Genomic DNA, 16436 nt, shown 5'->3' on the forward strand with positions numbered 1-16436 from the left:
AGCAGGCCCCTTATGGCCTCCCTGGGGATGAGTCCCCAGGTGGTTACTGGAGGTCCAGGTCTTCATCAGCTAGCAGACAAGCCACTGTCAGCCCAGGGTCTGCTAGGAGGTAGTAGGCCTCACCAGGCCTCCCTGGAGGTGGGCTTCTGGACCAGCTCGCCCCGGCAGGTGGATGACCTTTCTGGGCCTCCCTAAGGGTCTGCCGGAGGTCATTTGGCCTCTTCCGGCCTCCCCCGAAGGGGTGTGCTTGGGCATCAGTCATTGGATGGCTAGCACAAGCTGCTAGCAGGCAGTTCCATATGACAGTGAGCAGGGTTGCTAGCCAAGATAGCTAGCATGTTCTGCTATCAGGTGTAGGTCTCACCAGGCCTGCCTAAGGTCGTTCCCCGGCCCCAGTGCCGGCTACTAATAGCTGGCGGGTAGTAAGCCCTGCAGGGCTTCCCTGTTGGTTTTGCCATTTGCAAGCTCTGTCTGTCACCGGGCTCTAACAGGGAGCTGCCTTTCGGCAATGGGCCTCTCCAGGCCGCCTTAAAGACTCTCTACTGTACGTGAGGCCTCAAACAGGCCTCCGTGGAGGCGAGCTCCGGGAACACAGTAACTTCCTATGGTCTGCACGTCTGGCTAGCAGGTAGCAGGCCTCTCCAGGCTTCCAGAGGGTGAGCCCCGAGCTCGGACGCTCGGTTATCCGGTGTAGGATGCTATCAGGTGGTAGGCCCCTTTGGGCCTCCCTGAGAAGGGATTCCCGGATCTGGTCTCGATGACAAGCTAGCAGGCCTTACTGCCAGGTAGTAGGCCTCGCCAGGCCTCCCTGAGGGCGAACTCTACTGCTTGGACAGTCATGGGTGGCTTCTGGTCCTGATGGCCTCATGGGCCTCCCTAAGGGGACCAGCTAGGCCACCTCCCTGTGGCCTTTAACAGCTAGCCTCAACGGTGCCAGGTTGAGGATCCTTCAGGCCTCCCTGGGGGGGAACGAGTTCCTTGGACGGGAACGCCCGCTGCCGGGTCCCGGCCTTAGCCGGCAGTACCCGAGGGCAGGCCCATGCCCTAGCACGATGAGACGCCGTTTCAGCTGCTACAGCATGGTTTACCTACAAGGCAGGCTTAAGAGCTCCTCTCATTGAGGGTCGTCTGTGAGCTTACGGCCGCCTGAGCCTGATCAGACGGTCGGGCCCCCCTCGGGGACCTCCTGGTTAGATCAGCCCATAGGCCTGTCCGGCCTCCTGAGCACCCCTGTAATATATGTGTTCAGTAGATCCTAGTGTTACAATCTTTCACCCCTGTCTAAGGGTGGAATTAGCAACATTGAAATTATGACCACTGTGTGTGCGTGGTGGCGGTAAAACAAAAACGCTGTCACACTACTAGTGAACAAACCCGATTTATTATGAATAAAATCAAGGTATTTCCCAGACGTGAGATAATAAATTATAATGATAATAGTAATAATGATAAGAAAGAACAATAAGGAATATAGACAATAAATATAACAAACCTAAACTTAAACCGGGGAAAACAAGACAAACAGTGGCACCAAATAAAAGAACAAAACAAAAAGGAAAACCCCAAGTCTAACTCAAGTTCAACCTCTAACCTAACTGATGAAAAGAAAATTAAGTAAAGCAAGTCTTCAGCGTTTCCACGCCCTAACTTACCTACTCTCACTAACCAAATCAAAACATACAGAAGTGGTGCTCACTTCTAAACTAGTGTGTCTATACATTGATCACTGGGTATTGCAAAATGTACGTCACGTGACATGCTACCTTTCCAGTTTTCCCACGGTCCACAAAGGTAGGCAGATGCACCCAAAAATAGCCCAGGAAAGAATTAACAGACCACGTCAAAACCTAAACCAAATTCCTAACTTAACAAACATAATCAAATGGGCAGATACACAAAGAAACAGGAAAATCAAGCCGCCCTCGCATCCGTCTCTGTCGCTCTTTTAAGCTCTGGCGCGGGACAGGATTCGCTGCGGGAGTCATGACGTCACACCCGTTTCGGACGACGAACGTTTCTTGAGCCAATCAGCCGTTCCGTGTATAAGGCTAGGTGTGTCTAAGAAATTGACAGGGAAAGAGAGAAAGAGAGAGAGAAAAAGAAGAGCACACACACAAGCACAAACAACTGGGGACGTAACACTCCCACCCTTAAGAACAAAACCTATTTGTTCCAAAACGAAAAACATTTCATTCATACTCAAACTCTCGAAAGGGCATCAGCTAGAACATTATCCACCCCCTTCTTGTGTTTAATTACCAAATTGTAATTCTGAATTGCTAAAGCCCATCGCATCAGCCTCTGATTCTGATTATACATCCTAGATAAAAACACAAGAGGATTATGATCCGTGTACACTGTAACAGGAAGATGACTGGAGCCAAGATAGACTTCAAAATGCTGTACGGCAAGCAACAAAGCCAATGCCTCTTTTTCGATAGTAGTGTAATTAAGCTGGTGCTTGTTAAATTTACGAGAGTAATAACTGACAGGGTGATCAATCCCGTCTATATCCTCCTGCAAGAGAACAGCTCCAGCGCCAACAGCACTTGCGTCAACCTCCAGTTTAAAATTACATGTACAATCGGGTGCCATCAGAACAGGTGCATTACATAAAAGAGTCTTCACACAGTCAAAAGCGTACTGACACTCCACAGACCACGCAAAAAGTTTTAACGGACTTAGTAAGGCAGTAAGAGGGCTAACCACCGTTGAGAAGTTTTTACAAAAACTGCGGTAATAGCCCGCCATACCCAAGAATCTCCGTAACTCTCGTCGGGTAGTCGGTACTGGAAACTCCACAATGGCTGTAACTTTAGCCTCTACTGGGCGCACTTGGCCTTGCCCAACCTCTTTCCCGAGGTAAGTGACAGTCGCTCGGCCAAACTCACATTTTGCCAAGTTAAGTGTCAAATTAGCTTTGACTAGGCGTTCAAACACAGTTCTCAATGAGCACACATGTTCCTTCCAATCGACTGAATATATTACCAAATCATCGAGATATGCATTACAGTTCGATACATCAGCCAAGACAATATTTACCAGACGCTGAAACGTGGCTGGTGCATTTCTAAGCCCGAAAGCCATCGCAGTATATTGAAGGAAATTGTCTGGGGTTACAAATGCTGAAATTTCTGACGCTTGTGGGGTCAATGGGACTTGCCAGTACCCTTTTAGCATATCCAGTTTACTCACGAAACGTGCAGAGCCAATATTATCGATACAGTCTTCCATACGGGGTAAAGGGTAACTGTCTGGCACGGTCACCGCATTTACCTTGCGATAATCAGTACAGAACCTAAACGTGCCATCAGGTTTAGGCACAAGTAAGCATGGCGAACTCCAGGGACTGCAACTGGGTTTAGCTAAATCATTATCCAACAAGTAGCTTACCTCTTGACGCATAATAGACCTCTTGACTGCATTTACCCGGTAGGCATGTTGTTTAATAGGGTGAGCACCACTGACATTAATGTCGTGCTGCAAAACATTAGTCTGTCTAGGAACATCACTAAACAAACTATTAAAATCAGAGATTAACCCCCGAATGTCTGATTCCTGGTTCGGAGTTAAATGAATAAGACAAGCGGAAAGATCTTGCAATATTTCCGAATTCGCTAACCTTACGCACTGCTGAGGAGCATTGCGAAGTATTACACCATCCTCGTCTGCACCCGAGATACCAGGAGAGGGCGCCAGCTCCACGCCTATGGCCACAGAAGAGACGGCAGCTCCCACAGACTTCTCCGGAGCTTTAACCTCAGGCTTCTCCCTGGCATGATAAGCTTTCAACATGTTTATGTGACAAACTCAGGTCTGACGTTTCCTATCAGGTGTGGAAAGCACGTAATCAGTTTCACTCATTTTCTTTTTCACAGCATACGGACCAAAGAAACGAGCGGACAAAGATGATCCAGGCACCGGTAAAAGCACGAGCACTTCATCACCAGGGGCAAAAGATCGCGCAACTGCCTTCCGATCAAACTTACGTTTCATGCCTTTCTGAGCAATGGCTAGAGACTCTTCTGCTAGCGCCCAGGCAGTATGCAAACGATCTCGAAAAGTACTAACATAATCCAGTACATTAGTATTCGGACTCGAATCGGTCATTAAAATCTGCTCCTTGAGAACTTTTAACGGCCCTCTTACCTGATGTCCGAATACAAGCTCGGCTGGGCTAAAACCAAGAGATTCCTGCACAGCTTCTCTGACGGCGAATAACACCAAAGGAACTCCCTCATCCCACTCTCGAGCAGTATCCATGCAATATTTCTTAAGCATTGACTTAAAGGTCTGATGAAAGCGTTCCAGCGCGCCCTGGCTTTGGGGATGGTACGCGCTGGAGACACGGTGAGAGATCGCCAAAGACTCAAGAACTTGCTTAAAAAGTCTCGATAAAAAATTTGTACCCTGATCCGTCTGATGATAACGGGCGCTGTTATTTTTCTTAAGGGTATTGCCTCCGGAAATCTAGTAGCCATACACATTATAGTCAGCAAAAATTGGTTACCCGATTTAGTTTTGGGTAATGGCCCAACACAATCGGCGATTACATGTTCGAAGGGCTCCCCAATCACTGGTATAGGAGTCAGGGGAGCGGGTGGAATCACCTGATTCGGCTTCCCCACAATCTGACAGGTATGACAAGTGCGACAGTACTGAGCAACGTCTCTTTTCAGACCTGGCCAAAAGAAGTGCTGTAATATCCTATTATAGGTCTTTGTAATTCCGAGATGACCCGCAAGCTTATGGTCATGTGCCAAACACAAGACATGTTGACGATATGGAGAAGGAACAACAACCTGATAAACCACATCCCACTCGGAATCCTTCGTGTTAGAACACCACTTCCTCATCAACAAGTCATCCTCAATAAAATAAGCAACCTTCTTATCTTTAGCCACATCACGAGAAACAACAGAATCAAAAGACGCTACGAGGAACTTATCCTCCTTCTGTGCGGCACTTATTTCCTCTCGGGACACGGATAGCCTCAATGTATCTAATTCTGCAGCAGACCCAGTTACACTAGGATAATCTGGCTTTAAGTTATTTTCCTTTTGTGTGCTAACAGCGGTATCCAGCAATTTGTCACCGGCAAGGAGGGGACGAAAGAACGAGTCAGACAAGTTCACCAGATTTCCCACTTTACGTGACTGAGCGCGAGTAACAACGCATGCAGGAAAAACGTCAGGGTAATTAGCCAAATCCTCTGACTGGCAACACACGTCTGGTTTATCAACTACCTCTAACACAGGCATTATTTTTCCTCCTGCCAGGTCATTGCCAAGAATAAAATCAACGCCTAGCACAGGGAGTGAAGGACGCACAGCCACCCGCACAAACCCTGTACACAACTCGCTCTGTAAATGCACACGGTGCAAAGGAACCTTTACACAACTCATTTCAATGCCTTGTATGATGACGCTCGAACCACAAAACGTATCATCCGACAATGGTACCCTATCTGCAACAATAAACGATTGCATTGCACCTGTGTCTCTGAGCATCCTTATTTCTCTCTGATCCTCACGTTGACCAGTTAAAGAAACTAACCCTTTTAAAATAAAAGGTCGATAACTGTCATCAATTATTTCCTCACTAGCTAAGGTAACAGTCGGCTTAACGGTTTTAACAAACCCTACCCCTTTAGTCTGTGACTGCTGCTTACGTTTTAGAACCAAACAGTCCGCTATAACATGTCCTCGTTTTCGACAATAAAAGCATTCACGGTCTTCTACAGTAGGTGGACTGGTTTTAAAACGTGAAGCTTGGTTCTGAAGAGGGGCAGGCTGTGCCTTCTCTGGACGTACAGTTGCAAAAACATTTTTGTGGGTTAAAACAAACTCATCAGCTAAGACGGCTGCACGCGACAACGAAGCTGTTTTTTGTTCGTTAAGATAAACCACCACACGCTCAGGCAAGCATCCCTTAAAGTCCTCGAGCAATACCAGCTCTCGCAACTCGCTAAAATCACTTACTTTGCTGGCTGTGCACCACTTGTCAAACAGGAGTCCTTTCTCTCTGGCAAATTCCACGAAAGTCTGAGTAGTATTCTTTTTATGCCCTCTAAATTTCTGTCTATACGCCTCCGGAACTAACTCATAGGCGCGAAGAATGGCAGATTTCAGCGACTCATACTTTAAACTCTCCTCTAGAGATAACGTAGAACATACCTCCTGAGCTTTCCCCAATAACTTGCACTGTAATAACAAAGGCCAGACCTCTTTAGGCCAACGAAGAGAAGTAGCGATGCGTTCAAACGCACTAGAGTATGAGTCTATTTCTGATTCTCGAAATTGAGGGACTAATGCTATATGCTTGCTTATGTCAAATGTAACCCGGGATGGATCGGTCTGCGGAGACACATCAGGCACATGACCTGGATCCAACGGTACAGTTGGACCGGCACCAACCTTCATTGCCTCTAGATCGAGCTGCCGCAACCTCACCTGTGTGTCCGCCTCAATTTCCAGCCTGCGTATCTCCAGACGCATTTTTAAGTCAGCCTGGCGTGCATCAGCTTTCTCCTGTGCCTCGTATTGCAACCGAGCCAAACGAACTTTCAGTCGCGCCCCGTCTATTGAGTCAACAGAGCTGGGAGAGAACGGATCGAACGAGGGCAAACTGGCTTTAGCATCGGCCCTCCCCTCCGCGTCGGCATCAGCTATACCACTCCGCCTGTCGTCCTCATCCACGAGACCGAGATGGGCCACAGCCACATTGCCATCACCTGTACTCCCAGACTCCCCATCCACAGTAGCTGGCACAAGCAAAACATTTAGCTCACGGAGCTGCTGTAACACTTTGCTCTTAATGTCGCTCTTAAGACCCTGCTTACTAACAACAATCTCATAATGGTCAGCTATCAGCAATAAATCTTGCTTCCTGCACAAATTAATCTGCTCAAATGATGGAGAAGTAACAAACTTCTGCAAATTAAACTTCTCCATAACGCATAATAAACAAACAAACACTACAGCAACCTCGCCGCAGTCAATACGCCAGCGGAGACCCCGCGACGTCAATCGCCACCTCCATGCACACAAACTGATCACAACTAACGTTTTTTGGGACTGATAGATCCCGGACGAGCCCCCATTAAATGTTACAATCTTTCACCCCTGTCTAAGGGTGGAATTAGCAACATTGAAATTATGACCACTGTGTGTGCGTGGTGGCGGTAAAACAAAAACGCTGTCACACTACTAGTGAACAAACCCGATTTATTATGAATAAAATCAAGGTATTTCCCAGACGTGAGATAATAAATTATAATGATAATAGTAATAATGATAAGAAAGAACAATAAGGAATATAGACAATAAATATAACAAACCTAAACTTAAACCGGGGAAAACAAGACAAACAGTGGCACCAAATAAAAGAACAAAACAAAAAGGAAAACCCCAAGTCTAACTCAAGTTCAACCTCTAACCTAACTGATGAAAAGAAAATTAAGTAAAGCAAGTCTTCAGCGTTTCCACGCCCTAACTTACCTACTCTCACTAACCAAATCAAAACATACAGAAGTGGTGCTCACTTCTAAACTAGTGTGTCTATACATTGATCACTGGGTATTGCAAAATGTACGTCACGTGACATGCTACCTGTCCAGTTTTCCCACGGTCCACAAAGGTAGGCAGATGCACCCAAAAATAGCCCAGGAAAGAATTAACAGACCACGTCAAAACCTTAACCAAATTCCTAACTTAACAAACATAATCAAACGGGCAGATACACAAAGAAACAGGAAAATCAAGCCGCCCTCGCGTCCGTCTCTGTCGCTCTTTTAAGCTCTGGCGCGGGACAGGATTCGCTGCGGGAGTCATGACGTCACACCCGTTTCGGACGACGAACGTTTCTTGAGCCAATCAGCCGTTCCGTGTATAAGGCTAGGTGTGTCTAAGAAATTGACAGGGAAAGAGAGAAAGAGAGAGAGAAAAAGAAGAGCACACACACAAGCACAAACAACTGGGGACGTAACACTAGGATAGAGCAGAAGAGACTCCCCTCGCTGGCAAGGGTTAGAAAGCACTATGCTGAGTACTGCTCTCCAGGATTCCCGTCTCTGAGTTCCGGTTTGAGGAAAACACTGCCAGTTTGTAGTCCCTCAGTCTGGATGCTCATGATTAAACAAAAGTCTAGAGGCTCTGTTTCTAAACAGACAGCGTTGGCCAAGCCGGGGTGTCCCACATAAGTGATGCTAGGTCAGGCTCCCTGGTGGCATTCAGGGAAGGTTTTCCCAAATAGTGTCCGGATGGGGCACCCCTGGGTCCCCTAGCCACATTCCCTTAAAGGGACCCCTTCTGTTGAAGTAGTTGGTCCCAAGCCTTTGAGCAGCTGAGGGTAAGAGACCTCAGATAAAAAACATAATAAGGTCCTCTCTTAGGCATATAGCTTGGGCTATGACTGTAGGGAATGCTGTCACTGACAGCCTAGTGTGACCAGAGGGGGAGTGGTTCAGACTTTTCTTTTGAACTCTTGTCCGGGCAGTTGTCACTGCTAGTAAGGGGCATGCACTCCCCTCAGCATGGCGGCGTGGGTATATTGTTCCCCGTAGCGTCAGCTGACGCAACGTGAGTTCCCTTTCGAAAGGGAACGTCTCAGGTTACGACTGTAACCTTTGTTCCCAGAGAACAGGGAACGAGATGCTGCGTCAGGTTACTATGCTTCAAGGCTTGCCTGCCGACTGTCCCTTCAGGCAAAGTGGATAGCGCCATGTTTGCACGGCGCCCTTATATACTTCCTGGTCACATGGTGATGACGTCACTGGCTTCCGCCGGTCAGTAGGATTGTGATTTGATAGTGATTTCAGACACCTGTCATGCTGAAGGCGTTCCCTGTAGCATCAGCTGACGCAGCTTCTTGTCTTTGTTCCCTGTTCTCAGGGAATTAAAGGTTACAGTCGTAACATGAGACGTTTTGACCATGCCATCTGAGGTAATATCCTCGTTCAATATAATTATAAGGAATTACAGAGTACAATCTGTAATGGCTGTGTACCTAGTATTTTATTTAAACTAAGTGTAGTTAAGATTACAAATCTTTATTGTCCACGGAGGTGGAAATTCATCTCAAAAATTATTCATCTGAAATCCAAACAGCAAACACACTAAGAAACTTGCAAGAATTACATGCCCCATGCATTAAAAACATATAAACTATTATGCTTAGACCATAAATAAAAAAGCTAATATCACTAAATAATTAAATAAATAACAATCCTTAGTAACATAATGTACATAGATCATTCATTTTATAAAATAATGGCAGATGGTATAAATGTGTTATTTTCACATTGTGTTGTAGCCTACATGGTTCTTCTTTATTTTTGTGTATTATATTTTTGGACAGTTTCTGTGGCTTTGACAGTATGGCATTTAAAACATTTATGCCAATAAAGTAGTTTGATGTAAAACTGACTACATGCAGTACATTTTCAGTGTCTATATCCCATATTATGCATACCAACTTAAAAAAAAAATCAGTGACAACTTTCTTTTATTTCAAAACAAAGCAAATATCTATTTTATAATTATAATTACAGAATTATGTACACATACAGATTATCACACACACATATACAAACATTTTTTATATCACATACACACAAAACAATCCGTTCAAATTCTACTCAGCCTGAAATTCCCATCCATAATTAAAAAAAACATTCAACCCGAGCAATAGGCCTCCTCCTTCAAATTTTCAGATTTCAAAGAGTATAGTGTGAATTCAGGTTGATTGGGACACTTTTCCCCCCAGTTATTTCAAAGGCAAAAACTGTCAGAATCATTTGAATAACTGATACAATAAACACAATAATCTAATATAGCCTATATCTCAAACTGACTGTCAAAGTGCAACATGGCTAACAATTTATTTTACATCAGTGCAAGAATAAAATCTATGCAAATTAAATTAAATATTCAGGAGTCAGGATTAGGTTTACCACCATCAAACAAACCAAATGTGGGACGATTATTAAGTTTGTGTGGGACAATGTGAGAAATGTTACCAACACTAAACCCAGATAGCAAAATTGCTCTGGCCCAGATCCGGCCCACACTTGACACTTTCATCTGGCCCACTACCCGCGTGGAATGATGGCACTTGGGCGGTCCACTCCCGTTTGTCAGATTTAGGCCACAATCAAGCCATAGCAACGCCGCATGTCATCCATGAACAAAACGCATGAAGCAGAACTGGCCCACATCTGGCCCAGATAGCAAAATTGCTCTGGCCCAGATCCGGCCCACACTTGACACTTTCATCTGGCCCACTACCCGCGTGGAATGATGGCACTTGGGCGGTCCACTCCCGTTTGTCAGATTTAGGCCACAATCAAGCCATAACAACGCCGCATGTCAACCATGAACAAAACGCATGAAGCAGAACTGGCCCACATCTGGCCCAGATAGCAAAATTGCTCTGGCCCAGATCCGGCCCACACTTTACACTTTCATCTGGCCCACTACCCGCGTGGAATGATGGCACTTGGGCGGTCCGCTCCCGTTTGCCAGATTTAGGCCACAATCAAGCCATAGCAACGCCGCATGTCAGCCATGAACAAAACGCATGAAGCAGAACTGGCCCACATCTGGCCCAGATAGCAAAATTGCTCTGGCCCAGATCCGGCCCACACTTGACACTTTCATCTGGCCCACTACCCGCGTGGAATGATGGCACTTGGGTGATCCACTCCCGTTTGTCAGATTTAGGCCACAATCAAGCCATAGCAACGCCGCATGTCAGCCATGAACAAAACGCATGAAGCAGAACTGGCCCACATCTGGCCATAACCTGAAACTGTTATATAATGTCTAAGTTAATAAAAACATTTGTATTCTGCCTTTCAGCTGATAAAAATATTGTGTTGTTTAGTCCCTTCCAGGAAACACCATTACATCACAATGTGGCTAACATAATATGTCTTTATTTTACATGTAATTTAAATCCAACTTCACTGAGCCCAAAGGCAGCAGGCATCATGCAGATAAACTATTTTTGAAAGAGTTCTGACCAAGTCCAATTAATACCCAACAAAATAAATAACGAACAAATAAAATATAAATCAACATGAAATTAGTTCATTGACAGTTTTATATATTCATTTATATTATATATTAACATATGACAAATTTACCAAATTATCCAGTAGTTTTCTGAACAGATGAATTTATTAATATGATAATTAAAAACAGACTGATGGAAATGTGGGACATTTTCTCAATATGCGAGACAAGGGGTGAAAATGCTGTAGCCTACAGCAAAGCGGGAGGGGTGGTCACTCTAGTATAGCCTGGTTTTACCAGACTCTCGTACATTTCATTTGTACATAGAGTCTGGCCACTCTCCATTGACAAGCGTTTACTTCCGCGAAGGCGGGCACTCTGTTGAGGTTTAAAACTATTGGATCTGCCCTGAGCCGCTCTGGTTCTGCCATAACCAATCGCTAACGTTTGGTCGTGACGTATGTCATGCGCCCTTCGCCTGTTTCACTCATGGAAATCCGACAAAATAAAAGTGGCGTAATCTCATAATTGTGAAAACGGTTGAGATGCTGACTTTTCCCGAAGACACTAAACCATTTCTATCAAGTAAATATTCAACAGAAGTGTGTCAGTTAATGCAAGAAAGGTGTCAGGAACAGTTGTGTGTATAATTTGTGTGGTTTTAGGGACTAAACTCACCTGAAACTAGTGAAAACAGCGTCTGAGGAAGTGCTGCTCGTTTGACACCGAGTCCCCGTTTCCATGGCAACTCTGCTCCAGTGTGGTTTGAAGAACGCGATTCGAATATCCAACGCGCATGCGCATTAAAACGCCACAGTCACATTATTTACATGATAAATAACCATCTAGATTTAAAACATTACATAAATAAAAATCTCATTGATATTAAATCATGAATTTAAAATTAATTTAGTCATATGAGCCATTCATAGGTGCAATATGCCACCCCTGCACTAGATAGTGAGACAAAATGGCACTTTTATATATATTTTATATTAATGTATTTTGAATTATTATAGGAACACTCAGCCTAATTATTTAATGTGAAAGTGTGATTGTTTTTCTATGCAAACGCTTTGCTTTGGTTATATAACAATATTAAGCTAATCTCTGTGTTTTTTCATTGAAAAGTGAAATTCCATTAAAATAAATCAGAATGTCCTATAGGATTCTAACAATCCAAGAAGATCCTACAGGACAAAGTGAAATTCCATTAAAATAAATCAGAATGTCCTTTAGGATTCTAAGAATCCAATAAGATCCTATAGGACAAAGTGAAATTCCATTAAAATAAATCAGATTGCCCTATAAGATTCTAAGAATCCAATAAGATCCATCAGGACAAAGTGAAATTCCATTAAAATAAATCAGAATGTCCTATAGGATTCTAAGAATCCAATAAGATCCTATAGGACAAAGTGAAATTCCAATAGGATTTTTTGACAAGGGAACAACAAAATACATTAAACACAGTGTAATGGCCATCAATCAAAGATAATTAACAGTTTAGTTCACCCCAAAATTAAAATGTACTGATAATTCACTCACCCACATCTCATCCAAGATGTTCATGTCTTTATTTCTTCAGTGTTAAAGAAATTAAATTTCTTGAAGAAAACATTTGTTCATCATATAATGCTTTTCAGTTGCTACAAAAATGTTGAAGGTGCAAATCAATGCAGTTTCAAAGGGCTTCATAGCCTCTGCGTGATTCCAGACAAGGAATATGGTCTTATATAGTCAAACGATAAGTAATTTAATAAAAATGAATATACTTTTCAACCTTAATTGTTCAACTTGCTCAGCTCTGCGAGGTGCCAAGGATGACGGTCAAAATGGTCACATAGATGTAGGCAAAAGTCACGCCCTCGTGTTTACAAAGCGCTCGTGTGAAGACTAATTCAAAAGCCCTTTAGCAAAAACACTCAATTTTCAACTCTCAAAATAATCCAATATTGTTGTTTTACCTTTTTTTGTGCTAAAGGGCATTTGTATTAGTCTCCAGATGAGCGCTTTGTAAACACGGAGGCGGAACTGCATTGATTTGGACCTTCAGTATTTTGGTTGCAACTGAAGAGAGATATCGAAGCTTACACTACTCCTACATCGCATCACTCAGGTCACTCTCAGGTCGCAAGTCGTCTGCCATGAGCTGGTTATTTTAGTCAATAAAGTTATAAATATGGATATCTATATCAGTATCTATATCGATTACTATATTAACTGTTTATTAGTACTTATTTCACATAGTAATTATAGTACACATATTAAAGCTTTATTTGTTGTGTTCTGAAAATGAACGAACATCTTATGGGTTTGGAACGACATGAGGGTCATTTTAATTTTAACTTTTGGGTGAACTAAACGTAAAAAAAAACAAAGTTTAATAAATACTGTAATAATGTTTTGCTCATTGTTAGTTTATACATTACAATAAAGTCTAATTTGTTAACATTAGTTAAAGTCTTACAACTCACATTACATCCACTTCAGTAACACTTTACTTGAAGGGGTGTGCAAAAGACTGACATGACACCTTCAAGTAAAGTGTTACCCTTCTGGCGTGGTCTTCAAATGTTTTCATAAAGATCTTTCTGTGGAAGCAAAAGAAAATCTTCTTGAACACACCATTTACATACATGAATATTAGAAACACGTTTCAATATAATGTTTTCCAGTATAACAATCTATTCTTATACACTACCCTTGTCAAAAAATCCTATTGGAATTTCACTTTGTCCTATAGGATCTTATTGGATTCTTAGAATCCTATAGGACATTCTGATTTACTTTAATGGAATTTCACTTTGTCCTATAGGATCTTATTGGATTCTTAGAATCTATTGGACATTCTGATTTATTTTAATGGAATTTCACTTTGTCCTGTTGGATCTTATTGGATTCTTAGAATCTATTGGACATTCTGATTTATTTTAATGGAATTTCACTTTGTCCTGTAGGATCTTATTGGATTCTTAGAATCTATAGGACATTCTGATTTATTTTAATGGAATTTCACTTTGTCCTGTTGGATCTTATTGGATTCTTAGAATCCTATTGGACATTCTGATTTATTTTAATGGAATTTCACTTTTCAATGAAAAAACACAGAGATTGGCTTAATATTGTTATATAACCAAAGCAAAGCGTTTGCATAGAAAAACAATCACACTTTCAAATGAAATAATTAGGTTGCGTGTTCCTATAATAATACAAAATACATTAATATAAAATATAAAAGTGCCACTTTGTCTCACTATCTAGTACAGGGGTGGCATTTTGCACCTATGAATGGCTCATATGACTAATTAATTTTAAATTCATGATTTAATATCAATGATTTTTTATTTATGTAATGTTTTAAATCTAGATGGTTATTTATCATGTAAATAATGTGTGACTGTGGCGTTTTAATGCGCATGCGCGTTGGACATTCGAATCGCGTTCTTCAAACCACACTGGAGCAGAGTTGCCATGGAAACGGGGACTCGGAGTCAAACGAGCAGCACTTCCTCAGACGCTGTTTTCACTAGTTTCAGGTGAGTTTAGTCCCTAAAACCACACAAATAATACACACAACTGTTCCTGACACCTTTCTTATGTTAACTGACACACTTCAATTGAATATTTACTTGATAGAAGTGTCTTCGGGAAAAGTCGGCATCTCAACTGTTTTCACAAGAGGGTAACTTAAGCTAACGCTATCAATTTGATCGAGCCCTTGTTTATGAGAACTTGAGCTTTTAAATAAATCTTTATGTGAAACTTAAATGTTTTGATAGTTTTGTTAAGGTTTTGCTGCTAATTTGTCAATGGTACGTATCAAATCTAAAAGTATACACTGTAACATTACTGTTCATCGATGATGTCAGTTACATGGAGCGAAAATTAGCTGCAAACTGGTAAACAAATATTGTTAAAATGTTCTGTGATTTCAGGAGGGACAAAATAACCCATCTACAACAGAGGGGAAGATTCCAACATTTCTGGAGGAAGCTGCTGACAGAGCTGTAAGAAACGGGTGAACTGAGGAAGGTAATTTTAATGCATGCATTTCACATAATATTTGACATAATATCAGCATGATTTTAGTTATTTTCTTTAGCAAAATTATACATATTAAGAAGGCTTTGACATTCAAAACATAAGTGACAGTGAGCAATATTAAATTAGCAAGTAAACCTAAAAACACAAACCCTGTTTATATTAAAACAGGTCATAAAACTATTGAGTTTTACTGGTTTTATCTATAGTGGAGATGAGTGTGATGAGGTTCAGGTGTGAGTAATCAGTATTCGGGAGAGGGAGTGCGCTGTGATTGGCTGGTGTGAGAACCTGGCAGATTTATAACAAATAGAAATTGAATTTGAATCTAAAATCGTGTTCTGTATTGTTAAAGAATTTGTTCACCCCAAAATTAAAATTTACTGATAATTTCCATCGGTCATTTACTAAATAAAAAAAAGCATTTATATACCTTTTACCCCAAATGCACGACTTTGATGTTGTTTTCACACTGCGTATTACACCGGAAAGGTCAGTGCTGACCCAGTGCCGTAAAACTCCATCTCATGTTCTCCTCTAACTTTAAAATTGTCCGACATTGTTGTTTTACCTTTTATTTTTGTAAAGGGTGTTTGATTTAGTCTTTGCACGTTTGTTTTAACACTGGGACGGTACTTCCACATACGTCACACGCGTGACCTTTACAACGTAATGACGCCACAAAGCCTTACATCAAAGTCGAGCATTTGAGGTAAAAAAGTATATGTTACATGTTTATTTATTTTCTACTGAAGAATGAAAGACATGAACATCTTGGATGGCATTGGGGTGAGTAAAAGTTCAGGAATTATCATTTTGGGGTGCACTAATCCTTTAATGTACATTCTTTCTGCTTTGCTTTTGGAGCCATAATAATGTATGGGTTGTGAAAACACTGAATGAATAGACATCATTGTACTTGGACATTATTAAATGGCAAGTCGATAGTAAAGTTAAGAATTCCAGCAAGTCGTGTGTTAATGTGGTGTGTATTCTTCTCATTTTAGCTCCTACATCCATTTGGGCTGAAGGTCAAGACAGAACTAAAGCAAAGCTGGACTGTAACCTGCCGGCCTATACGACAGACTTCACACTGACAGCTGCTGGCATGGATGCTGCATCACATGTTTCTGAACACTTTTCCACCTAGAATGTATTCGTCCCCCACCAGGAGACTTCATGTCTTCATCTATTGTGAGTGGATATCATTTTAAACATTATTTTAAAAAAACACTAATTTCTTCTAATTTTTATTGTGTAGTTAAAGAAAAGAAAATTTTAGTAATGTTTTTAAGTAATAAAGTAATTAATTGTTAAGTAATGTTGTTATAATATAATCCTGTTAATTTATGTACAGTATAAATTGCAAACGTATGC

At 41.9% G+C, this 16436-nt stretch overlaps 1 long non-coding RNA gene across 1 annotated transcript; it reads left to right on the plus strand.

Annotated features, from left to right (window-relative positions):
* The first annotated feature begins 14492 nt into the window (after window positions 1-14492).
* On the plus strand, window positions 14493-16195 carry LOC137064061 (uncharacterized). The gene is made up of 3 exons (XR_010901479.1): window positions 14493-14554; window positions 14954-15050; window positions 16067-16195. It is a non-coding gene; the product is annotated as an uncharacterized lncRNA (long non-coding RNA).
* The last annotated feature ends 241 nt before the right edge of the window (window positions 16196-16436 follow it).

Source organism: Pseudorasbora parva, chromosome 24, assembly GCF_024679245.1.
Source record: "Pseudorasbora parva isolate DD20220531a chromosome 24, ASM2467924v1, whole genome shotgun sequence".
Taxonomy (NCBI): Eukaryota; Metazoa; Chordata; class Actinopteri; order Cypriniformes; family Gobionidae; genus Pseudorasbora; species Pseudorasbora parva.